Source organism: Rattus norvegicus, chromosome 1, assembly GCF_021556685.1.
Source record: "Rattus norvegicus strain SHRSP/BbbUtx chromosome 1, alternate assembly SHRSP_T2T, whole genome shotgun sequence".
In the NCBI taxonomy this organism is placed as follows: Eukaryota; Metazoa; Chordata; class Mammalia; order Rodentia; family Muridae; genus Rattus; species Rattus norvegicus.
Window position 1 is genome coordinate 255,115,576 of NC_141534.1, and position 27,486 is coordinate 255,143,061.

General features: G+C 40.1%; 1 protein-coding gene across 22 annotated transcripts in view; it reads right to left on the minus strand.

Annotated features, from left to right (window-relative positions):
* Hpse2 (heparanase 2 (inactive)) overlaps positions 1–27,486 on the minus strand; it is a 705,780-nt gene that overhangs the window by 174,520 nt on the left and 503,774 nt on the right.

Genomic DNA, 27,486 nt, shown 5'->3' on the forward strand with positions numbered 1-27,486 from the left:
TACTAACATTTCTTGGGACTGTGCCTCAGGGATCACAACCTGTATAAGTTTAGAAGCTCTAAAAGGTAGTCATGACCTTTGTGTGTAGGTTCAGATAGTGTCCAGATTGGAATCCTAATGCTAAAGACTTAGTAAGACACAAAAGAGAGTTGAGAATTACTTAGGGCTATCTTAAGGTGCCGCAAGGGCAGCTACAAGGACATCTGCTGTTGCCCTGCAACACAAGGCTTATGGAGAATTCAGAATTGTCATTGACTTAGATATAGAAAGAGTAAAAAAGACTTTTTAGCTGACCTCCAAGAATCCCTAACCCCCCTCTCAGAGATAGTTCTTCAGAATAAAAGAAGATTAATTAAACCTGATATTCCTTAAAGAAGGAGGTCTGTGTGCTACACTAAAAGAAGAATGTTGCTTCTATGTAGACCATTCAGGAGTAAGTAAAGACTCCATGAGTAAACTTAAGAAAAGGTTAGACAAAAGACAGAGAGACAGAGGGGCTGGGGATTTAGCTCAGTGGTAGAGCGCTTGCCTAGGAAGCACAAGGCCCTGGGTTCGGTCCCCAGCTCCGAAAAAAAAAAAAAAGACCAAAAAAAAAAAAAAAAAGACAGAGAGACAGAGACCATCAGGGATGGTCTGAGAGCTGGTTTAGTAGATCTCCTTGGATGACTACTCTGATATCTTCCCTTATGGGACCCATCTTAATTTTGCTTCTGTTTCTGGTTATAAGACCATGTGTATTAAATAAACTAGTTATCTTCATTAGAGAAAGAGTAAGTGCTGTTCAGATTTTGATGTTACGTCAGCAATATCATGTTTTAATTTAGTTCTATGATTAGAACTAGCCACTAGAAGAAGTGGGGAATGAAAGGTAGAAGTTTTAAGGTTGCCTCCCCCCACTAGACAAAGGTTCAGAGTAGAAGAAAAAAAAACTGCTTAGGCCCTGGAATTGTAAGTTCCAGGAAGTTTCTCCTAGGCTATAGAATGGGTAATTTACAACAGCCAGTTTGACAACTCTCTCCCAGGAATTAGCTGACCATAAAGTTAGATTAAAATCTTAGAGAACAATTTTGAGAAGCAGGAAGCTTCTCCCAGGAACTAGCGGACCATAAAGTTAAACAACCTTGAGAAACAGGAAGTTCCTCTTTGTGAGTTTTCACTGGTATTCTTGACATTTTCCAATGATGTCCTTCCTACCTCCTTTTCCCCAACAGCAGTTTTTTGGCAGTAATATCCTCTTTACTGGATACATTTATCTGCCTCCTCAACTAGGGTCCTTCCCACCTATCCCTTGCTGGTGGCACAAATCATACGTCTTGGAAGAGAACAGTCCCATAAGCTCTTTGGAAAGGACTCTGATGCTTTAATCTTACCCTATAGCCCCTCCCAGGTCTCTTGGCTCAGTCAACATGTAGACAAATGGTCAATTAGCTGCATTGCCTTTCAGGGTAAGATAGATAATCATTACCCCTCAGATAAGTTGATACAGTTTTCTAAGGGTAACATGTGATCACCCTATGTCGGGAGTCCACCTTGTCTTTACAGCGGCTCCTCTAGTGGACAAGCCACATTTTCCATTGATGGTCAAATACAGCAGTTCTCTATTCCTTTAGATTCTGCTCAACTGGTAGAGATTCAAGCTATCCTCGCAGTATTTAGTGCGCTGCCTGATGCACCCTTTAACCTATATACAGATAGCTCATATCTTGCCTTTTCTATCCCCCGGTTAGAAACAGTGCCCTATATTCGGCCTACCACCAATGCTCTCCCCCTGTTTGCCACCTTACAAAAGAATATTCAGAGGCGTTCTTGCCCCTTCTTTGTGGGACACATCTGAGCACATACCGGATTGCCAGGCCCCTTGGTTGATGGTAATGATGCCGTTGATCACCTCACCTGCTCGTGGCTGTGGCCCAGGGGGCCTTCTCTATGCCCCTTACACTTACCCAAAAAGCACACGACTTACATCACCTTAATGCACAAGCCCTTAGGATTAAATATAAGATCACCGGTGAACAGGCTCGCCAAATAATCCCTAATTACAAAGGCTGCATGACCCTACTACCTGACCCTCATCTGTGGGTCAAACCCCGTGGATTGGTCCCTGGAGAGCTCTGGCAAATGGATGTCACCCATCTTCCTTCCTTTGGTAAATTAAAATATATTCATGTCACCATTTATACCCTTAGCGGCTTTATCTATGCATCCCTGCAGACAGGGGAGGCCACCAAACATGTTATAAGTCATGTTCTGGCTTGCCTCACAGTTTTACCTCAACCTAAGATTGTTAAAACAGATAATGGGCCTGGATATACTAGTTCTAATTTTAAAGACTTTTGCTCCCAACTGGGAATTAAACATGTCATGGGCATTCCTTATAATCCTCAGGGACAGGGTATAGTTGAAAGAGCTCACCAAACCCTTAAAACTATGATCCATAAATTACAGTCAAATGGGAGAATATTATTCCCCCTCCCCGGTAATCACAAAAATTTAATAAATCATGCACTCTTTGTCCTTAACTACCTTGTCATGGACAAGGATGGAAAGACTGCTGCAAATGGCTTGTGGCACTCCCACACTTCTTATGATTATGCACCAGTCCTATGGAAGGACCCATTAACATCCCAATGATATGGCCCTGATCCGGTCCTCATTTGGGGATATAGATCAGCCTGCATTTATGATTCAAAGACTGGGGGCGCCTGTTGGCTACCCGAGCGCCTTGTTAAGGCCTTTAACCCACCCAGGGGACAACCCTGAGGAAAAGTCTAACTATGCTTAATTACAGATCATGCTGACCATGTTCCCCTTCATCTGGATCCCTGGAAGCATCATCACGTCTGCCCTTGCTATATCGCCTCACCAGATCTTCAACTATACCTGGGTGATTCTTAATGGCACCAGAGATGTGGTGTCTGCCAACTCCACCACCGCTGCACGAGTTCCCTGGCCCAATCTTGAGTTCCTGCAGTTCTGGGAAAGAGGCACCTCCATGCGTACAGAGAACCCATCACTGCCGTGACTCTTGCAGTACTCCTAGGCCTGTCAGCTGTGGGGACAGGAACTGGGGTTGCCTCCCTGATCACCTCCCAACAGAGTTATCATCAGCTCAGTGCTGCCATAGACAGGGACATTAGTGAGCTATAACAAGGAATAACCTATCTTAAAGACTCAGTTGCTTCCTTGGCTGAGGTTGTTCTACAAAATAGAAGGGGATTAGATCTTCTCTTTCTCCAACAGGGAGGGCTCTGTGCAGCCCTCAAGGAGTGTTGCTTTTATGCTGATAAGACAGGATTAGTAGTAAACAGCCTACAAAAAGTTAGAGAAAGTTTACAAAAGAGACAAAGAGAAAGAGAAAAGAGTGAAGCCTGGTATAAAAATTGGCTTTCTGCCTCTCCTCTGCTCACCATTCTTCTACTCAGTATCCTGGGTCCCTTTATAGGACTCCTGCTGCTCATCTCCTTTGGTCCATGGGTGCTTAGAAAGTTAACTGATTTTATCAAGGCACAGGTAGATTCAGCTACCAAGCAGGTCTCAGTCCATTACCACCACCTCCATTGTGAGGAGGCTGAGACAACCAGGGAGTGTGATACTCCCCTTGGGTCGCCCTCGGCTGGCCTTGACTTCTCCACCCTAAATACCACCTATAACTCAGGCTGGAAAATCAATCGCTGGTGGAAGTGTCAATGACAGGAATAATATGGTGCCACAATACCAGGCGCACACCTCACCACTGTGAAGTAACCCTACAACGGGATTAGCACGGGTCCATGATCTGGGTTGCCCACTCTCACAAAACACACACGTATAGCCCAGAACGGTGTGTTAAAGCATAAGATCATTCCTAGCCATTGGGGTGCAGTCCTAACTGCAAGAGTGGCTCACCATGGCCGAGCTGGGCACTCTGTGAAGCATGTCTGACCAATCTCAGACAACTACTTCCACCCTGGCAGAAATAATGGAACCTAAGTGAGAGTGCCAGACGTAGGGGCAACCTGTGTAGACTAAGACACCGGGCTTCACTGACCAGGTGCTGGTTGTGGATACACACCATATAGACAGAACATCCTCCCACTGATAGTTAAGGAAAGGTGGAGACTAAACCTCACTGAGTTTATTAAGCTAAGAGCAGGAGCATCCGTTTCCACTCAGTTAAAATGTAGCCATCTCACTGCTGATACCACACTGCTTTACCTGCTGTTGATTTCTTCTCAGTTAGCAGGTGGGTCCTTGGGTCACAGAGTGAAGACAGCCATGCTGTGCTGGGGTGAGCACACTGCAGTTTGGTGGTTGGGAGAATAGTCATGGCTTTTGAGTAGCAAGTGGGTGATCCTGGAGAGCTCTTGGAAGTCCCCCCCCCCCAACAAATTTACGCTCTGAGTTTAATGATGGTAAGGGTATACAGTTGATGCCCTGTATTTCTTTTTATAGTTGTAGTATTTCTATCTTAGAACTGGAAGAATTATATGACTTCAAGGACCTTCTTATCTCCAGGCATTGCAGACCCTGAGATGAAATTGTTGGCTCGTTATAGAGCTCACTTCTAAGTTTCCTTCGTGTACTTCTAAAGAAAAACTCTACTTCTACACCTAGTCCACCACCATTCAAAAGGCTGATGTTAGCAGGTACCATAGTCTCCCTGCTCTCAGGAAGGCCCTTGGCGAAGGGAGTCCACTGAAACCCAGAGGCCACTGCTGGCATTAGATGTGTCTGCCTTTCAGCTATCCCATAATGCCTCTGTGCACTAAGGGTGGAGTTCACAGCCTGATGACATTGGCACTTTGTGCTTCCTTATAGTGAATGGTGTTACAACCAGAGATTCCTCAACAATGCTACTGTATGGTTGCGCTGTCAGACACTTCAAATAATTTTCACAAATAACCCCTCTCCTCTGGGCACATGGAACCCACTGTGCTTGATAAGCACTTTTTCTTCATGTGTGGTTTTTCCAATCCTTAGAACCTCCCCAGATGAGGGTCTGTTCTTCAGACCTTTCCAGATGAGAAAACTAAACTGCAAGGTAAGAGCAAGATGGACAGGCACGAGAGGCTGGGCCTCGTCTCAGGACCCCCACCTTGCATTTAAAATGCTTGACACTCCTTGGCCTCCCCTCTTCCCGACATGGCGTTCCTGCCAGACTGTGTGCTGCCAGAACACACTGTACTAGCACAAGAATCAGCAGCTCGGGATGGAGGGTGGGAGAAGCACTGGAGGCAATGGAAAAGATCCTATCCTTCAGAGGAAGCAAAACAAAATGATGTGGTAGCAATAAAGTCACATGGCATCCTGGTGTAGAAGAAAGAAACATCGTTTTGGTGTTTCCAAATCCCCATTTAATTTTAGTTTGCAAAGAACTAATAAATTCACATGGCTCAAGAATCAAAAGGCAAAGAGAGTACGGTGAGAAGTAACTCTTCTCCCTCTATCTTTGTGACCTCATTTCTCCCTTTTTATACAATGAATGTTGCCAGCGTTTGTATTTCGGTGATCTTAAACACACATGCAAGCAGAACATTCTACACTCTATGACTACTCCCATTCCTAAACATTGTCATGTCGAATTGTACATGATATCTTCCTATCTTTTAAAATTACATTAGCATTCTATTACATGAACATACTATGGCTTCATTTAACAAATTCTCTATTACTAAAGCCCTTCAGTTAAATTCTGTTATTACAAGCTGAACCAAGTAACACTGTGCAATACATGCCTAAGGGAGCTGGGCTTCAGTATGAGTTCTCACACTGCGTAGCCCCAGGTGAGTCAGTTGTGTTCTCAGCTTCTAGAGATGAGAATCAGAAATGCAGTCAGGAGGAGTGCAACATTTCCCCAGTCACATCCATGGACACTTCCCCAACACCAATATCTGCACTGAAGGAATATGAATTAAATCCAAGTTTCACAAATTTATTATCTCCTGCTTTAATTATTTGACAAACTGGATAATTAATATTTTTACAATGTACTCTGAAGAAACAAACCTAGACTAGCTACACTATCTTTTGTTTTGTAGCTAGGACGCAGTTTTGGATGTTCAGCGTCGGAAACATGATAGAACAGTGTGATAGCTCATTTTGATTGGCAGTCACTTTGGAGACAACCCCATGAACATGCCTGTGGAGGAGCAGGACTGGGTTAAATGTCGGGGGCACTGATCCATGTGCTGGGGTCCTAAGAGTACCAACATTGATTGCTATTGCTTCTCGAATCACAGTCCTGTTACTGTGCCTTCCTCTCACAATGGATTTGTATTCTTGAAATGTAATCCAAAATAGATCTTTCTTTCCTAGTGTTGCTTTAAAAACTTTAGAGAACTTAATATTATCTGTGTGTATGATATGTGTATGTGCATGTATGTCTTTGGGCATGCTCATGCCATAGTGTGGAGGAAGGACAACAACTTGAGGGGTCTGAGGACTGAACTCATGTCAGCAGGCTTGGGTGGCAAGCACTTTATGCACTGACCCCACTCTTTCCAGCATTTAAGTTGCTTTTGTTGGTGTTCTGTTGCAACAAGGAAAAAAATGAACACAAACTGTTGGACCCTCCTGGACTCTTGTCAGTGTTTGCTCCCTGCTGAGCCTTGCTGATGCATGTGAAGGAACATCCGGGCCTACCTATTCCCTCCATAGGCTATAGGGTGTGCTAACACCTGAACTCTAGATCCTTTGACCTCAAGCCCTAGTTTCAGTTTCCCTGCTGAGAATGTAAATTGGTTTCTCCATTGTGCTTCTACTCAGTGGTTGGGGTATATATTCTGTGTGCCAGGAAAAAGTTTTGGCATTCATTTTCTTGAAACATGAGTGACCCGAATCTGTGTGTTTCTTTTTAAATCTCACAGGCCAGCACCCGGTTCTCAGTGTCCTGACGATGCAGGCATTGTCAAATGGAGGTCCCACCGAGATCGGGTAGAGAGGAGTACATGATGAGATTGTCCCAGGAAGCCGCCGGCAAAGAAGGAGGGACATATTGGGGGAAAATGAGCCAAGAAAGGCCTCACTTAGCAGGATACAGAAGGAGACCGTAGGAATTGAAAGCATGTACAAAGCATTGGGCCAGTGGTGAGTAACCCTTCTAAAAAGGGACAATGTAATAATGGTAAAGTGTTTTCGTGTATGTGTTCTTTTATGCGTTTAGTCTTTGGACCCTGACTAGAGATAGTTTACACCCTAGACATGAGAGAGAATGGGTTTCAGAAAAACAGTCCTCCCAGACTCTCCGCAGATGCTTTGGAGAAAGAGAAGGAAAATGAGTTTAAGCTTTTTTGGAACTCTCCTAGGGACAGAAGGAGGGTAGGAGCCTCCTTGCTGGTCCTATAGGAGAAGTGCTTATTTCTGGTTCTGGGTCCTTTAGGAAGGATATCTGGGTCCCTTTGGTGTGGGACACCATTTAGTTCTTTCCCTTTATGTTTATTGTCTGTCCTTGGTGCACCAAGCTGTCCATGTCTGTCAGTCCATGTCTGTGGTTTTTGCTTCTTGTTGCTTGAATGTTTTGTGTTTCATGTTTAAAAGAAAAAAATGGTTAAAACTTTAAATGCTGGTTGATTCACCCCATGATTTAGTTTTAACTCATTTCAAAAAAGGAACAAATAAATAAAGAGCAGTTTCAATTGGCCTTTGCCCTCCATCTCTAGTTTGGAGCCTAGGTCAGTTGGAGAAGCCCCACCAGGGTGCTGAATGTTTGCATGAGCAGATCTTAAAGGGGCCAGCAGTTTCACAGCTTCTATGGTAATGGAGCTAATGGCTGTTTCTCTTAGAAAAAATCTTTGACTATGATTATTGGATTCAACAGGTGACAAGGTACTTCTCTTAAAATTACAGCTAGAAAAGTAAAAATGGTGATTGGTTTAAACATTAAAGATACGTGAAGTCACTTCATTTTTTGTTTCTGATTGGTTTTAAATGTATAATATGCTCTACATGTCTTGGTTATAGATTACTGACTTTTTTTTTTTTTAGATATCGGCAAGATATTTTATTTAGGTCGTAAGTTCAATAAAGAACAAAAAATAGAAACAAAATACATTTCCCATTGAATTAAAACACATCCTTCCTGTGTGCCCCATTCCCTAACAGCTCTACTCTGCTCCTGTCCAAAGCATTGTTTCTTGTAATAGTATATAATAGATATTTTTTTTCATCTTTATTAACTTGGGTACTTCTTATTTACATTTCAATTGTTATTCCCTTTCCTGGTTTCCTGGCCAACATCCCCCTAACCTCTCCCTCTCCCCTTCTATATGGGTGTTCCCCTCCCCATCCTCCCACCATTACCGCCCTCCCCCCAACAATCGCATTCACTGGGGGTTCAGTCTTGGCAGGTCCAAGGGCTTCCCCTTCCACTGGTGCTCTTACTAGGCTATTCATTGCTACCTAAGAGGCTGGAGCCCAGGGTGAATCCATGTATAGTCTTTGGGTAGTGGCTTAGTCCCTGGAAACTCTGGTTGGTTGGCATTGTTGTTCATATGGGGTCTCAAGCCCTTTGAAGTTCTTTCAGTCCTTTCTTTGATTCCTTCAATGGGGGTCCCTTTCTCAGTTCAGTGGTTTAATGATGGCATTCGTCTATGTATTTGCTGTATCCTGGGTGTGTCTCTCAGGAGAGATCTACATTCAGTTCCTGTCAGCCTGCACTTCTTTCCTTCATCCATCTTATCTAGTTTGGTGGCTGTATATGTATGGGCCACATGTGGGGCAGGCTCTGAATGGATGTTCCTTCTGCCTCTGTTCTAAACTTTGCCTCCCTATTTCCTCCGAAGGGTATTCTTGTTCCCCTTTTAAAGAAGGAGTGAAGCATTCGAATTTTGGTCATCCTTCTTGAGTTTCATGTGTTCTGTGCATCTAGAGTAATTCGAACATTTAGGCTAATATCCAGTTATCAATGAGGGCATACCATGTATATTTTTCTGTGATTGGGTTACCTCACTCAGGATGATATTTTCCAGTTCCATCCATTTGCCTATGAACTACATAAAGTCACTGTTTTGATAGCTAAGTAATATTCCATTGTGTAGATCACCACATTTTCTGTATCCATTCCTCTGTTGAAGGGCATCTGGGCTCTTTCCAGTTACTGGCTATTATAAATAAGGCTGCTATGACCATAGTGGAGCATGTGTCTTTGTTATTTGTTGGGGCATCTCTTTGTTATACGTAAGAGAGGTATAGCTGGGTCCTCAGGTAGTTCAATATCCAATTTTCTGAGGAACCTCAAGACTGATTTCCAGAATGGTTGTACCAGTCTGCAATCCCACCAAAAATGGAGGAGTGTTCCTTTTTCTCTACATCCTCGCCAGCATTTGCTGTCACCTGAGTTTTTGATCTTAGCCATTCTCACTGGTGTGAGGTGAAATCTCAGGGTTGTTTTGATTTGCATTTCCCTTATGACTAAAGATGTTGAACATTTCTTTAGGTGTTTCTCAGCCATTCGGCATTCCTCAACTATGAATTCTTTGTTTAGCTCTGAACCCATTTTTTAATAGGGTTATTTGTCTCCCTGCAGTCTAACTATTGAGTTCTTTGTATATTTTGGATATAAGGCCTCTATCAGTTGTAGGATTGATAAAGATCTTTTCCCAATTTGTTGGTTGTTGTTTTGTCCTAACCACAGTGTCCTTTGCCTTACAGAAGCTTTGCAGTTTTATGAGATCCCATTTGTCAATAAGCCATTGGTGTTTTGTTCAGGAAATTTTCTCCTGTGCCCATGTGTTCAAGATTCTTCCCCACTTTTTCTTCTATTAGTTTGAGTGTATCTGGTTTGATGTGGAGGTTCTTGATCCACTTGGACTTAAGCTTTGTACAGGGTGATAAGCATAGATCAATTTGCATTCTTCTACATGTTGACCTCCAGTTGAACCAGCACCATTTGCTGAAAATGCTATCTTTTTTCCATTGGATGGATTCGACTCCTTTGTCAAAAATCAAGTGACCATAGGTGTGTGGGTTCATTTCTGGGTCTTCAATTCTATTCCACTGGTCTATCTGCCTGTGTCTGTACCAATACCATGCAGTTTTTATCACTATTGCTCTGTAATACTGCTTGAGTTCAGGGATAGTGATTCCCCCTGAAGTCCTTTTATTTTTGAGGATAGTTTAAGCTATCCTGTGTTTTTTGTTATTCCAGATGAATTTGCCAATTGTTCTATATAACTCTCTGAAGAATTGGATTGGTGTTTTTGATGGGGATTGCATTGAATCTGTATATCGCTTTTGGTAAAATGGCCATTTTTACTATATTAATCCTTCCAATCCATGAGCATGGGAGGTCTTTCCATCTTCTGAGATCTTCTTCAATTTCTTTCTTCAGAGGCTTGAAGTTCTTATCATACAGATCTTTCACTTGCTTGGTTAAAGTCAGGCCAAGGTATTTTATATTATTTGGGACTATTATGAAGGGTGTTATTTCCCTAATTTCTTTCTCGGCTTGTTTCTCTTTTGTGTAGAGGAAGGCTACTGATTTATTTGAGTTAATTGTTTACCCAGCAACATTGCTGAAGGTGTTTATCAGGTTTAGAAGTTCTCTGGTGGAACTTTTGGGATCACTTAAATATACTATCATATCATCTGCAAAAGGTGATCTTTTGACTTGTTTTTTTCCAATCTGAATCCCTTTGATCTCCTTTTGTTGTCTGATTGCTCTGGCTAGAATTTCAAGATCTATATTGAATAAGTAGGGAGACAGTGGGCAGCCTTGTCTAGTCCCTGATTTTAGTGGTATTGCTTCAAATTTCTCTCCATTTAGTTTAATATTAGCTACTGATTTGCTGTATAAGGTTTTTACTATGTTTAGGTATGGGCCTTAAATTCCTATTCTTTCCAGGACTTTTATCATGAAGGGGTGTTGAATTTTGTCAAATACTTTCTCAGCATCTAATGAAATGACCATGTGGTTTTTATCTTTCAGTTTGTTTATATAGTGGATTTTGTTGATGGTTTTTCATATATTAAACCATCCCTGTATGCCTGGGATGAAGCCTACTTGAACATGGTGGATGATTGTTTTGATGTGCTCTTTGATTAGGTTTGCAAGAATTTTATTGAGTATCTTTGCGTCAATATTCATAAGGGAAATTGGTCTGACGTTCCTTTCTTTGTTGGTTCTTTGTGTGGTTTAGGTATAAGAGTAATTGTGGTTTCATTGAAGGATTTCGGCAGCACTCCATATGTTTCAATTTTGTGGAATAGTTTGGATAGTATTATTATGAGGTCTTCTATGAAGGTCTGATAGAATTCTGCACTAAACCCGTCTGGACCTGGGCTCTTTTTGGTTGGAAGACCTTAAATGACTGCTTCTATTTCTTTAGGAGTTATTGGGTTGTTTAAATGGTTTTTCTGTTCCTGATTTAACCTCAGTACCTGGTATCCGTCTAGGAAATTGTCCATTTCCTCCAGATTTTCTAGTTTCGTTGAATATAGGCTTTTATAGTAAGATCTGATGATTTTTTGAATTTCCTCTGAATCTGTAGTTATGTCTCCCTTTTCATTTCTGATTTTGTTAATTTGGACACACTCTCTGTGTCCTCTGGTTAGTCTGGCTAAGGATTTATGTATCTTGTTGATTTTTTCAAAGAACCAGCTTTTGGTTCTGTTGATTCTTTGTATAGTCCTTTTTGTTTCTATTTGGTTGATTTCAGCTCTGAGTTTGATTATTTCCTGCTTTCTACTCCTCCTGGGTGTATTTGTTTCTTTTTGTTCTAGAGCTTTTAGGTGTGCTGTCAAGCTGCTGATATATGCTCGCTCCTGTTTCTTTCTGCAGGCACTCAGAGCTATGAGTTTTCCTCTTAGCACAGATTTCATTTTGTCCCATAACTTTGGGTATGCTGTACCTTCATTTTCATTAAATTCTAAGAAGTCTTTAATTTCTTTATTTCTTCCTTGACCAGGTCATCATTGAGTAGAGCATTGTTCAACTTCCATGTATATGTTGGCATTCTTCCCTTATTGTTATTGAAGACCAGCTCTAGTCCGTGGTGGTCTGATAGGACACATGGTATTATTTCTATTTTTCTGTATCTGTTGAGGCCTGTTTTATGACCAATTATATGGTCAATTTTGGAGAAAGTACCATGAGGTGGTGAGAAGAAGGTATATCCTTTTGTTTTAGGATAGAATGTTTTATAACTATCTGTTAAGTCCATTTGGTTCATGACTTCTCTTAATCTGTCTACGTCTCTGTTTAATTTCTGCTTCCATGATCTGTCCATTGATGACAGTGGGGTGTTGAAATCTCCTAGTTTTACTGTGTGAGGTCCAATGTGTGCTTAAACTTTAAATAAGGTTTCTTTTATGTACGCAGGTGCCCTTGTATTTGGAGCATAGATATTTAGGATTGAGAGTTCATCTTGGTGGATTTTTCCTTTGATGAATATGAAGTGTCCTTCCTTATTGTTCTTGATGACTTTTGGTTGAAAATCGATTTTATTCGATATCAGAATGGCTACTCCAGCTTGCTTCTTCAGACCATTTGCTTGGAAAGCTGTTTTCCAGCCTTTCACTCTGAGGTAGTGTCTGTCTTTGTCTCTGAGGTGTGTTTCTTGTAAGCAGCAGAATGCAGGGTCCTCATTGCATATCCAGTTTGTTAATCTATGTCTTTTTATTGGGGAATTGAGTCCATTGATGTTGAGAGATATTAAGGAATAGTGATTGTTGCTTCCTGTTTTATTCGTATTTCGATGTGAGATTATGCTTGTGTGCTTTTCTTCTCTTTGCTTTGTTGCCAAGATGATTAGTTTCTTGCTTTTTCTAGGGTGTAGCTTGCCTCCTTATGTTCGGCTTTACCATTTATTATCCTTTGTAGGGCTGGATTTGTAGGAAGATATTGTGTAAATTTGGTTTTGTCGTGGAATATCTTGATTTCTCCATCTATGTTAAGTGAGAGTTTTGCTGGATACAGTAACTTGGGCTGGCATTTGTGTTCTCTTAGGGTCTGTATGACATCTGTCCAGGCTCTTCTGGCTTTCATAGTCTCTGGTGAGAAGTCTGGTGTAATTCTGATAGGTTTGCCTTTATATGTTACTTGACATTTTTCCCTATTGCTTTTAATATTCTTTCTTTGTTTTGTATAGTTGGTGTTTTGACTATTATGTGACGGGAGGAGTTTCTTTTCTGGTCCAATTTATTTGGAGTTCTGTAAACTTCTTGTATGTTTATGGGCATCTCCTTCTTTAGGTTAGGGAAGTTTTCTTCTATGATTTTGTTGACGATATTTACTGGTCCTTTGAGCTGGGAGTCTTCACTCTCTTCTATACCTATTATCCTTAGGTTAGATCTTCTCATTGTGTCCTGGATTTCCTGTATGTTTTGGACCAGTAGCTTTTTCCATTTTCCATTATCTTTGACAGTTGCGTCGACGATTTCTATGGAATCTTCTGCTCCTGAGATTCTCTCTTCTATCTCTTGCATTCTGTTGGTGATGCTTGTATCTACGGCTCCTTGTCTCTTCCTTTGGTTTTCTATATCCAGGGTTGTCTCCCTTTGTGATTTCTTTATTGCTTCTATTTCCATTTTTAATTCCTTCACCTGTTTGGTTGTGTTTTCCTGGAATTCTTTCAGGGATTTTTGTGATTCCTCTCTATAGGCTTCTACTTGTTTATTTACGTTTTCCTGCATTTCTCTAAGGGAGTTCTTTATGTCTTTCTTGAAGTCCTCCATCATCATGATCAAATGTGATTTTCAATCCTGATCTGGCTTTTCTGGTGTGTTTGGTCATTCAGTGTTTGCTTTGTTGGGAGAATTGAGTCTGATGATGCCATGTAGTCTTGGTTTCTGTTGCTTGGGTTCCTGCGCTTGCCTCTCACCATCAGGTTGTCTCTGGTGTTACCTTGTTCTGCTATTTCTGACAGTGGCTAGACTGTCCTATAGGCCTGTGTGTCAGGAGTGCTGTAGACCTGTTTTCCTGTTTTCTTTCAGCCAGTTATGGGAACAGAGTGATCTGCTTTCAGGCGTGTTGTCTTTCCTGTCTACTGGTCTTCAGCTGTTCCTGTGGGCGTTTGTCCTGAGTCTACCAGGCAGGTCACTTGGGGCAGAAAAGTTGGTCTTACCTCTGGTCCTGGGGCTGAAGTTGCTCCCTGGGGCCTGAGTTTGAGCTCTCTGTGAGGGCGGCAACCGGAAGGGCCTGACCCGCCTTTTCCCCTGGTCCCCTGTGCACAGGGGTCCCAGATGGGGTTAGGTGTTTTCCTCTGGAATCAGAAATGTGGGCAGAGTGTAGTCCCTTCTGGCTTCCCAGGTGTGTCTGCCTCTCTGAATGTTTAGCTTTCCCTCCCATGGGATTTGGGTGCAGTGAGCTGTTGACCGGGTCCCTTCAGATCTGGGCGGTGTCTGGAATGCAGGGGATCTGCTGCTTGACTGCCCCATCTTCCTGTTCCCAGAAGCCCTATACAGTTTCTTCTTGGGACAGGGATGTGGGCAAGGGTGGGCAGTATTGGTGGTCTCTCCTGGTCTGCAGTCTCAGGAGTGCCCACCTGTCTGGGTGGTGAGCTCTCTCTCCCACGGGGTTTGGGGGCAGGGAGCTGTGGGCCGGGATCAGTGAGGCTCGGGCTCCAGCTCTAGATTACTGACTTTTAAATTATTGGGTATGGTTAAAAATTCGTAACACTGGTAACTGAAAGTTTGCTTAAAACTGGAGTCATTCTAGACAACAAGTGGCATGAGTCAACCCAGGGAAACAGGTTTACATTGAGATAATATTTTTATGTAAACTCTTTGTTGATGTATTAGAGCCTGCACCATCATGCATTCATATGCAAGAATTGGCAGTCAAACTTTATAGCATGAGGAATGGACTTTGGGTTTCAAAGAGACTGGATTTTTGAGAATAGCTTGTTTGTTGGAGGTTGAGTTTTGCTTTCCAATGTTGTGGTGTGTTACAAGGAAAACTTGAATATTTCTAACTCACACATATTTGTAAAAAAAAAACAAACAAACAGGTGGAGATTGTTACAAGATTTACAAAGAGTTGATGAAGCTGTGGAACTTATAAGAGCATTACAGCCTTTTTGCTTACTCCAACTGCTATTTCAAAAAATACATGAATAATTATTATAGATTTAAAAGATTGTTTTCATGCTGTTTCTTTATATAGAAATTTATTAACTGATTCCTCCAAAGGAGTTTACTGCAAGCCTTTGCTCTTATACAACAAGTTTTAACATTTGGGGAGTAGTTATTGCTCCAGAAAAGAGTCAAAGGCAATATCCTTTATAATATTTGAGACATCAGTTATATCCTAAATAAATTGTGACACAGAAAATTCAAGTAAGAAAAGATAGTTTACTTTAAATTATTTTGAAAGGTTCTAAGATATGTTAATTGGGTAAGACCTCACCTTAAGTTCACCACAGGAGGACTTAAACCTTTGTTTGGTATCCCCAAGGGGGATGCAAATTCTATTCCCCTAGACAATTAACTGAGGAGGGACTGAATAGCTTTGCAGAAGGTAAAGGAAGCTAGATATACAAAATTGTAAGATTGAGTCATGGAAGTATTTTGAAAAAGAACCTGATGAAACATACCTTATTCCAAACAGCAATTTAATTGTTATCTAATGAGAAGGCAACACATGTAATTGGACCATGTTTATTCTCTTGAGTTTCCCCCTGCTTCAACACAGATTACTGAATTACATGCTGTAGGTACTGTTTTTAAAATGTTGAAAAATCAAGCTTTCAATTCATATACTGACAGCCAATGTGTAGCTTATGGTTTGCAATTAATTAAAATTTTTCCTTTTTTTAGATACTGCTAACCATCGAATTTTACAATTATTTATGCTAATACACCTGATTTAAAAGGAGTATACTGTTCCTTTATAGGCCATTTAAGAACTCAGATTGGATTGCCTGGACCAATTATTGAGGGCAGTGTCACAATAGATTTATATACCAGGCAGCTTTTGGGCTTCACATAGGGACAATTAGACAATCTCATTCTTTATAGCATCAAAATAGTAATAGCTAGAGACAATATTTGATATTTCTAGATTTACTTTTGACTATTGACACCTTCTGAGACCTTCTGGTTACAATTGCTTTAACAAGAGAAACAACTAAAAGTCATTACATACTTTACAAGGAGTGGGGACAGCTACGGCTCCTCAAAAAAGCAACAAGATTCTTATATGGAGAGATGAGGAAGAACATAAGGGATGGTTTTAGCCTTTTAAAATAAATACCTACCAACTTGTGGGGATGAGTTATACTCAATAATATGGGGACTGTACGGACAACTCTGCCTGTATAAAACAGGATGAAAAAAAGGCTTCGTCCCAGGAAGAGGACTGGACAAAAATTTACAAGGTAAACATTATAATGTAAGTAAAGAGCTAAAGATAATTAAACATACTCATGATAAAACAGGCTTGGGAAATTTATCCTAAGGGTTACTGTCAATGAGCTACCTTAGGGTTAAACCTTTGCCCATAACCTAAAAGTTAAATGATCAGGTGTAGATTTCACAGTGTCCCCTGTCCTAGGAAAAATTGGAGGCAGCTTAGCACAGAAACAGTTACAAGCTGGTCATTGTTCCTTCAACTTCCCCTTGGAATACACCCATTTTTTTGTGATGAAAATTCTGGAAAGTGGAAATTATTACAAGATTTAAGGGAAAATTAATAAAACAATATACAACACTATGGGACCTACTCAGCCTGGTCTCCTTCTCCTATACCAAAAAATTGACATATGTTAGTTATTGATTTAAAGGATTGTTTCTTTACAATTCTACTAGATTCTAAGGATTGTGAGAGAGTTGCTTTTAGCATTCCTTCCATAAAGTTTCAGGAGCCTTCTCATTGCTATCATTGAGTTATGTTACCTCAGGGAATGGTCAATAGTCCTACTATGTGTCAGGTATATGTAGCCTCTGCCCTAAAGCCTTTGAGGCATAAGTATCCACAGATTTATATTGTCCATTATCTGCTCATTCCCCTACTGGACTTTTTTGACAAGATGGACAAGCTTCACCTGCAAAAATAGTGATGACTTATCCTTAGGCCATTGCCCAATTAGCGTTCAAAGTTCAAAAAATTAGCTTACAGACCTTGGCAAGGAACCAGATCTTATTATCATTCCCTATACCAAAGAACAGCTACAATGTTTGGCCCAGGGGTTTACAGATTGGGCTATTTTAATGTACACTGTTGCTAGCCAGTTTGATAACCATTATCCTGACAGTAAGATTTGTCAATTTTTAAAAATGCATCCAGGAATTTTTCCACAAATTATTGTTAATTCCCCTTTAGACAAGGCTCGTTTAGTATTTACTGATGGTTCCTCCAATGGATGTACTATGGTAGTGTCTGAAGGAAAGGTAGAGGCTATAAAAATTCCTAATTTTTCTGCACAGCTAGCAGAATTGAAAACTTTACAAGTAGCTTTGGTTATGTTTCCCGAAGAACCTTGTAACATGTACACTGATAGTGTGTATGTGTCTCAGATTGTTTCACCCCTTGAGATCGCTGCCTTTGTTGCTCCTGTTTTGTCCATTTGTGCCTGCTTATTACAAGTACAGACTTTGCTATGACAGCATCAGGGACCTATTTTTGTGGGCCATATAAGAGAACATTCCATGTCACCCAACCCCTTAGCACAAGGCAATGAGTTGGTTGATCCTTATACTGGGTCTCCATGTTGTTATATGTTAATGAGTAATACTGCGTATGATAAGCTTCACAGATGCATAGAAAATTTCATTTTAATGCTAATTTTTTAAGGTTTTACAATAGAGTAGCTAAAGAACAACTGGCCCAAATAGTCAGTCAATGTTCCCAGTGTGCCCCATTTATTTCCTTTCCCAATTTGAGAGTTAACCCAAGAGAGTTACAGCCTATAACATTTGACAAATAGATATTACCCATATTATTGAGATTCTTCATAGTTCTCAAGGACAAAATATTATAAAACTTTAAAACATTATCTTAAAAAATAAAAAGGGGGAGTTATATCCCTGAATGTCATACAATTATTTAAATAATGCTCTTCTTATTTTAAATTTTAAAATTTGGATGCCAAGGAACTCTCTGAGTGTCTATGGCACCCTACAACTAGACATACTTATGCCTAGGTGAAATGTAAGGATCCACATATTGACATATGGCATGATCCAGTTCAGGTATTTTATATTGGGAAGAGGGCATGTTTGTGTTTTTTTCACAGGATGCTGCAGGAGTGTGCTAGCTGCCAGAGTGGCTGGAGAGACATGCTGATGCTAGAACAAAGAATGATGTTGATCTGTGGGCTTGCTAAGTGCCCTGACAATGATGACTGGGAAGCTGTTTTGGACGTATGTTCCTGACCCATTTTGCTTGCCTACATCCCAGATTGGACAAGCTGCCTTGCTTCAAGCTTTTAGACCTTGTGAGACAGAGAACATGGAGACTGGAAACTGCCTTCAGAAAATCAAAGAAAAGTTATGACTCTTCTCTTTCCTTTAATGTGACAAGTTATTTTGACTCAATCATAGACTGGTCAATCCAATATTGGGAACAACAGTTTTCATTTGGAAGATTGGTTCTGGACATTTTCAGAGACATTTAAAAATTCACAATTGTCTTGTATGAAGTTACATTTACAGTGGGAAAAATTGATACAGGATCTAGATTTTTGAACAAATGTTAGTACATGTGTTTAAACTCCTAATCTTTTATCTATTGGTCATGTTAAAGTTACTTTTGTATCTTCTACAATATTTAATATAAGTTATATTGATTGTACACTTTCTAATTTTGTTACTGTATCAAAATCTGACATACTAGTCTTTGCTTGTGAGTACTAGAGGACCTTGATATTCTGTAACAAACTTATAAATATTGGAAGAAGTGAGTCAAGCTTTAAACAGAAACTATAAGATAGTGGGTTTGATTATTGCTGGTATAGTGATACAGCTATTTAATTTATAACACCATTGCTTGGACTTTTATTAATCATTTAGCAAAAATGTTAATGTTTTGAGTATTCAAGAAGATTTAAGCATTTGGAACAATGGATGGACCTTTGTGTTACCTGAATGGTGCTAATGCTGGAGATAGTGTTGACTATTCTTCACAGGAATGCCATCTACATGAAGCTGCTGGGGACCAGGGAACTCTGCCCTGGTTGTGTGGATATCAGACATAGTTCTGTTGCCTGCTGGTCCTTCGGGAGAGAGACTTTGACATCTTTGCTGCTATTGTAGCAGCCATTGCTGCTACAGCCACTGTGGCTGCAGTGTCTGGGATTGCCTTCTCCCAATCTGATGCTAACGCAAGCACAGTGGAAAAACTTACAAGAGAAATTGCTGACAATTGGGAATTCTAAATTCAATTCAGCAGTCAGTGCTTTTACAGAAATAGCTTATGGCCCTTGGTGTTATGGCCCTTGGTGTTATGGCCCTTGGTGTTATGGCCCTTGGTGTTATGGCCCTTGGTGTTATGGCCCTTGGTGTTATGGCCCTCTGGCAGCACAGTAGTTGGCCTTGTGCTTCTTTTCACATGCGCAAACAGCACTCCCAGTCCTGGGCAGTGACTAAGCAGGTGTTGTTCTCCTTGGCAGAAGACAATCCCTCTGCCCAAATGGGCATCTCTTTGGGACCAATCCTCACCTAAGACAGAGGGCTCTGAGACTGGCTGAGTTAGTAAGAGACGGACAAGAGGTTGGCACCCCAAAGTGTGAGACAGGCACTGCTTAATAAAAAATAAAAAAGGGGGGGACTTGTTGGACCCTGCTGGACTCTGTCAGTGTTTGCTCCCTGCTGAGCCTTGCTGATGAATGTGAAAGCCTTTGTTCCTCTGAAGGAACATCCTGGTCTTCCTGTCCTGCCATAGGGTGTGCTAACACCTGAATGCTAGATCTTTTTGACCTCAAGCCCTGGTTTCATTTTCCCTGCTGAGAATGTAAATTCATTTCCCCATTGTGCTTCCACTCAATGGTTGGGGTATATATTCTGTGTACCCAGTAAAAGCTTTGGCATTCATTTTCTTGAAACATGAGTGACCCGAATCTGTGTGTTTCTTTTTAAATCTTACAGCCTGCACCCAGTTCTCAGTGTCCTGACAATGCAGGCATCATCAACAAATGGCATAGGTCAATGAATATACTGCCTTGCTTACGTTAGTCCTAAATCTGCCTAGGGAGATCATGTAACCTGAAAACAAATCTAAAAAGATTAAAAAAATAGAATATGATATAGCAATTGGAGTTCTGACATAGTTATTTCTGAAGGAAGTGAGACAATATAAGTTATGAAAGATAAACAGTCACAATAACAGTGAAGTCCTGCCTGAGCATACAGGAAGTAAGCCTGACTAGACCTCTAGACTTACCACACTTCCTTCACTTCTTCCATTCAGCACTCATATGAAGGTTACTATGTACCTAGTAATAAAGATACTGGGGGTTGGGGATTTAGCTCAGTGGTAGAGCGCTTGCCTAGGAAGCTCAAGGCCCTGGGTTCGGTCCCCAGCTCTGAAAAAAAGAACCAAAAAAATAAATAAATAAATAAAGATACTGGGATGCAGGTAGCAGATAGGACAATTTCTTTGTTCTGGTATAGTTTACATTCCAGAAAGATTAAAAAATAGCAAATTGTTTCATATTAGGGGTAAATACAATGAAGACAAATATAAAATAGGACCGAGGCATTACACAGGGGCTGGGTGTATGACTTGGCTGGTACAGTGTTTGCCTTACAAAAGTGAGGACCTAAATCTCATCCTCAAAACCCACATAAAATGCCAGGAGTGGGGTTCATGTTTGTGGCTCATATTTTCACTGAGGCAGTGAAGACAACCATAGTACCCGGGTATTGCTGGCCTTTCCATAGAGACTGATTGTAGCTCCAGGCCAATGAGGAATTCTGTCTCAAAACAGGTAGAGGTATATGTAAGGAGGACATCCAATTTCCTATAGATTTAGGGAAGAAAGGTTTGGGACAACAGGAAAAATAAATGAAGATTTAAGGAGTGGAAGTAAGCATCACTATAAGGTTTCTAAGAACAGGAAGGAGACCAGGGCAGAGCCATGTGACGATGGGAGGACAGAAGCAGAAGAGTTGAGGGAACCAGTTGGTATGCAGCTCCATTGGCCACTTTAAGGGCATTAGACTTGGATTTGTTTTTGGTTGGACTGAATGCTTCTGAGAGAAGTCATGATAAGATCAGCCTAAGTGATCACTGAAAGGAAGCAAATGGACCAGGCAGGAACTGACTGCAGGAGATGGATGAAGTATTTAAATTATTTGAGTGGTGGAAGTGGTTAAAAATGTCTGGAATCTAGACCTCTTTTAAAGGTACAACTGGGGAGATATGATGACAGTAGGGTATGAGCAAGTTCTGCAAAGGAGTAAACAAACAAAACTATAAATAATAAAATACAGAGTATGACTAAGAATACACAGAAAGAGACCAAAAAACTTGACTGCTGTCAACACATTTAAATATTAAAAAACAACAAAAACAAGCTAGCTGAATGTAATACAAAACAAAATCTATCTCTTGTCTATAAGAAACCTATCTATCTTATCTTTAAAGATAGGCACCACCTTAAAGTGAAAGGATGGAAAAATTAATTCCAAACCAATCAGATCAGGAAACAAAACATCCTAATATCTATCTGTCAAAATAGCCTTCAAACTAAACTAAAGAGATAAAGACAAGCTTTCATTCTAATCAAGCTATTAAGGATTTATCACAATAGTAACTATACATGCATCAAACTCGGGCAACTCTATGTCATAAAAAGTGTACCCATGGAATTAAAGACACAGATTAACATAAGTTCTACAGTAGTTCGTGAATTTGATACTTCAATTTCTCAGATAGGTCATCTATACAAAAGCTTAAGAGAAAGCTCAGAATTATGGGGTAACATACATCAAATGGACCTAACTGGTAGCTAAAGAATATTCCAACCAAATACCAAAGAATAAAAATTCTCATTTACTCAGCAACACATGGAAACTTTTCTAAAACTGACTTCATACTAGCCTTAATAAAATAAAAATATATAAATCAAAATAATTCCATGTATCATATCTGAACATTAGGTAATTAGAATTAAAATCAACAGCAAACAAACTTTTAGTAAGTGTATAAGCTTATGGTAATAAACAGCTCCGTACTGAACAATGAGTCAAAGGAGAAACAGAAAAGAAGCCAAAATGTTCTTGGAACTAAATAAAAATGAAAACTCAACACCCCACCCCCAACACATTAGAAGCAGTCAGATGAGGGAAGTTTATAGGTCTTAGTACTTATATTAAAAATAACAAAGAGTACAAATAATGACTTGATGAAAAAGAAATTCAAACCCAGACCATTACAGAGACAATAAAAATCAAAGCAGAAATTAATGAAATAAAACAAAGAGGGGGCTGGGGATTTAGCTCAGTGGTAGAGCGCTTACCTAGGAAGCGCAAGGCCCTGGGTTCGATCCCCAGCTCCGAAAAAAAGAACCAAAAAAAAAAAAAAAAAAAACAAAGAGAACAATCAAAAGAACTAATGACTCTTAGGACCAGTTCTTGGAGACTATGAACAAAATTGACAGACCTCTGCCACAGCTAACCAAAAGAAAGAGAGAGATGATCCACATTAACACAACCAGAAACCAGCAGGAGAAACATTAATAGACACCAAAGAAATTCAGAATATCATAGGACAATACTTAAAAACATGTACTAGAATGATTTGGAAAATCTAAAAGAAATGAATGAATTTCTTGCTTCATTCAAACTCCTGAAGTTATGCCAAGAAGAGATCAGCAACCTAAACAGATGTATAACAAAGAAACCAAACAGTAATAAAAACCCTTCTGACTAAAGGGAGGCCCAGATGAATTCACAGCAGAATTCTATCATACTTTCAAAGAATTATAAACAACACTTCTTAAGTTTATCATAACAAAAAGACACAACAACGACAACAACAACAACAACAACAACAGCAACAACAACAACAACTCTACAGACCACTATCCCCAGGGAATACTGATGTAAAAACCCTCAATAAAATACTAGCAAAAATAAGACAGGCTCATATCAAGATCAAGGTGGTTTGCTCCCAGAAATTCATATATGTCAGTCAGTACGTATAAAATCGTACAAATGGACTTAAGTACAAAAATCAAATGATCTTTTAATAGCTGTGGCAAAAGCTCTTGAAAATAGAGAGACTGGAGAAAACATACTAACAGCTACATAGTTACACAGTAAAGGCTGCAAGTCTTAAAACCTACAGTAAGGTGTGATATTGTTAGACTGTAAACATCTCTGAGTGTTTTTCAGGCAATTTATGTTGTGATCAGGAAAGCTATCTTATTAGCAACCTTTACGATCACTGTTCCATCCCCTACAATGAAACCTCAAGATACAACTTATATTCAATGGTTGGGTTTGGCATTACGGTGAAGCTTATGAAGCTGCTTTTTCATGGGTGATTATTAGATACAGACGTGGTTTAATCCTATATATTAACATGTACTGCTCTTGTTCTACTAGTTAGATACATTCACATTCTTGGCAGGCCAAAGCTGAATACGAACACGAGTCACTATCAGTTAGTGAGGAGAATGCGCTGTGTTGGAGAACTCGGTGGCTCTTCTCATCTGTTCACTAAATATTAGATATATAGGCTTTGCATTCTTTTCTGTTAATTAAAATTCTTACTATAACTGGGCTAAAAATTGCTTGTCCACTGCTGTTTCTAGAAGTGCTGGGAAGGAAACTGTGCCCTTTAGTAACATTCTATAAATCTCTGAGCAGAGGACTCATAAACACTAGGTAGATCACAATATTACATACTGCCTTTTCTTCAATTTCTTGACCTCAAACTCAAGCAAATAGTAGTCCCAGGAAAAATAAATGACTTAGAAAAGTTGGCTTGCATTCAGCTCTGCTTCTCTATGTGTCACCCCAATTCTTTTAATAGTGATTTTTTTTAACGATTTAATATTCCTTTTTATCCGTTTCTTTTATTGGATATTTTTTATTTACATTTCAAATGTTATCCACATTCCTGGTTTCTCCTCCAGAAAACCCCTATCCCAACCCCTCTCCCCCTGCTTCTATGAAGGTGATTCCCTACCCACCCACCCACTCCTTCCTACCTACCCTCTCTGGCATTCCCCTACACTGGGGCATGATCCTTCACAGGACGATGGGCCTCTCCTCCCATTGCTGCCTGACAATGTCATCCTCTTGCTACATATGTAGCTGGAGCCATGGGTTGCTCCATGTGTACTCTTTGGTTGGTGGTTTAGTCCCTGGGAGCTCTGGTGGGCCTGGTTAGTTGATACTGTTGTTTTTCCTATGGATTGCAAACAGTCCTATAACCCCTAAAGAAATAGAAGCAGTCATTAAAAGTCTCCCGAACAAAAAAAGGCCAGGACCAGATGGGTTTAGTGCAGAATTCTAGCATACCCTCAAGAAGACCTAAAACCAATACTCAAAATTATTTCACAAAATAGAAACAGAAGGTACATCACCCAATTCATTCTATGAAGCCACAATTACTCTGATACATAAGCCACACAAAGATTGAACAAAGAAAGAGAACTTCAGACCAATTTCTCTTATGAATATTGATGCAAAATACCCAATAAAATTCTCCCAAACTGAATCCAAGAAGACATCAAAACAATCATCCATCATGATCAAGTAGGCTTCATCATAGGGATGCAGGGATGGTTCAATATACGGAAATTTATTAACGTAATCTAACTCAAAGAAACAAAACTCAAAGAAAAAAACCATGTGATCATCTCATTAGATGCTGAAAAAGCATTTGACACAATTCAACACCCCTTCATTTTAAAAGTCTTGGAAAGATCAGGAATTCAAGGCCCATACCTGAACATAGTAAAAGCAATATACAGCAAACCAGTAGCCAACATCAAACTAATTAGAGAGAAACCTGAAGCAACCCCACTATAATCAGGGACTAAACAAGGCTGCCCACTCTCTCCCTGCTTACTCAATATAAGTAGGGAGTATATAGGACTTGAAGGCCCAGCCAGAGCAATCAGACAAAAAAAAAAAAAAAAAAAAAAGGTCAAAGGGATACAAAGTGGAAAGGAATCACGATTTTCAGATGATATGATAGTATGCTTAAGCGAGCCCAAAAATTCTATCAGAGAACTCCTACAGCTCATAAACAACTTCAGCAAAGTGGCTGGATATAAAATTAACTCAAACAAATCAGTAGCCTTCCTTTATTCAAAGGATAAACAGGTTGAGAAAGAAATTAGGGAAACAACACCCTTCACAATAATCACAAATAATATGAAATACCTTGATGTGACTCTGACCAAGACAGTGAACTCTCTGTATGACAAGAACTTCAAGTCTCTGAAGAAAGAAAGTGAAGATCTCAGAAGATGGAAAGATCTCCCATGCTCATGGATTGGCAGGAATAATATAGTAAAAATGGCTATCTTGCTGAAAGTAATCTACAGATTCAATGTAATCCCTATCCAATTTCCAACTCAATTCTTCCTAGAGTTAGAAAGAGCAATTTGCAAATTCATTTGGAATAACAAAAACCCAGGATATCTTAAAAACTATCTTCAACACTAAAAGAACTTCTGGGGGAATCACCATTCCTGACATCAAGCAGTATTACAGAGAAATAGTGATAAAAACTGTATGGTATTGGTACAGAGACAGGTAGGTAGCTCAATGGAATAGAATCGAAGACCCAGAAATGAGCCTATATACCTTGATCACTTGATCTTTGACAAAGGAGCTAAAACCATCCAGTGGAAAAAAGACAGCATTTTCAACAAATGGTGCTGGTTCAACTGGAGGTCAGCATGTAGAAGAATGCAAATTGATCCATTCTTATCTCCTTGTACAAAGTTCAAGTCCAAGTGCATCAAGGACCTCCACATAAAACCAGATAACCTGAAACTAATAATAGAAGAGAAAGTGGGGAAGAACCTGGAACATATGGGCACAGGGGAAAATTTCCTGAACAGAACACCTATGGCTTATGCTCTAGGATCAAGAATTGACAAATGGAACCTCATAAAATTGCAAAGCTTCTGTAACGCAAAGGTCACTGTCAATAGGACAAAACAGCAACCAACAGATTGGGAAAAGATCTTTACCAATCCTACATCAGATAGAGGACTAATATCTAATATATACAAAGAACTCAAGAAGTTAGACTATAGAGAACCAAATAACCCTATTAAAAATGGGGTACAGAGCTAAACAAAGAATTCTGAACTAGGCAACATCAAATGGCCAAGAAGCACCTAAAGAAATGTTCAGCACCCTTACTCATCAGGGAAATGCAAATCAAAACAACCCTGAGATTCCACCTCACACCAGTCAGAATGGCTAAGATCAAAACTCAGGTGACAGCAGAGCTGGTGAGGATGTGCAGAAAGAGGAACACTCCTCCATTGCTGGTGGGATTGCAAGCTGGTACAACTACTGTGGAAATCAGTCTGGAGGTTCCTCAGAAAATTGGACATAATATTTTTTTGAAAAGCATGAATATCATATAAAACATTGACCAAAGCAATGAAGAATGGTCTAAGAAGGACTCTCCTTTGTCCCAATACCCACAAGTCTTTCTTGTCTTTCTTATTATACACAAACAAATTCATAATTTTATGGAGGCTTTCTATGCTTTATTTAAAATGCATTTTGAAATACAGTGTTTGGAATTCAGGGGCTTAGCCATGTGTAGCAGTAGGGCAGGAAGAAGGATGTTCAACCTTGGTCCTCAGCTCAGGGTTCTTGTAAACCCAAAGGGGATCACCGTGGCCTTGGTTATTGCGATAGAGAGATGCAGTCTGGAAAATGGCTTAGAATCTGAAGATGTGTCTGGTATTTCTGAAGTTTGTAGCTGCTCATTCTTTAGCCTGAATGCCATGTTGGTTTCTTGACCTTGAAAGTGCTGCTGGTGGTGATGGTCCTGTGCTCCTTGCCTGGGAGTCTTTCTGTACCCTCCACACAACAAACCTCAGCTTTTTATGAAATGAAACATCCTCCGTGTTACAAGGAATCATTACTCTGCCACTAAGGTCATGCCAAATTTCCCCAATGGAGGATGGTTTTCCAGACCTCACTGGTTTCTCATTGCCCCCCTACAACCCTATTAGGCTAACCCCAGACTTACAGAATTACCCACAGAGAATGAGAAATGCAAATCTTAAAAGTACTTACCATGCTTGGCCACATTTTTCATGTGATTCACATGAAAGCATCTCATGAGAAAGTTGGGCATGCATTGGAAAAACTACACTAATTACACACGGTGTAAGTGAATTTTAAAATTACAGAAAATTCGAATTCCTTGACGTCTGTGAAGGAACTTTAACAGAAGTGTTTGTTGTTAGTGGTTCTTTTATTTACCGCTAACTTTGTTTCCTTTTATTTGTATGAAATGAAGTGGGAAGAGAGAAACAAAGAGGGCAAGACAAGAAACAGTGATCAACTCCACACCAAATGCCAGCAGGAAGCCACAATTATGCTGCTGTATAATGGCGATGTTCAGGAAACTGTCTGCCC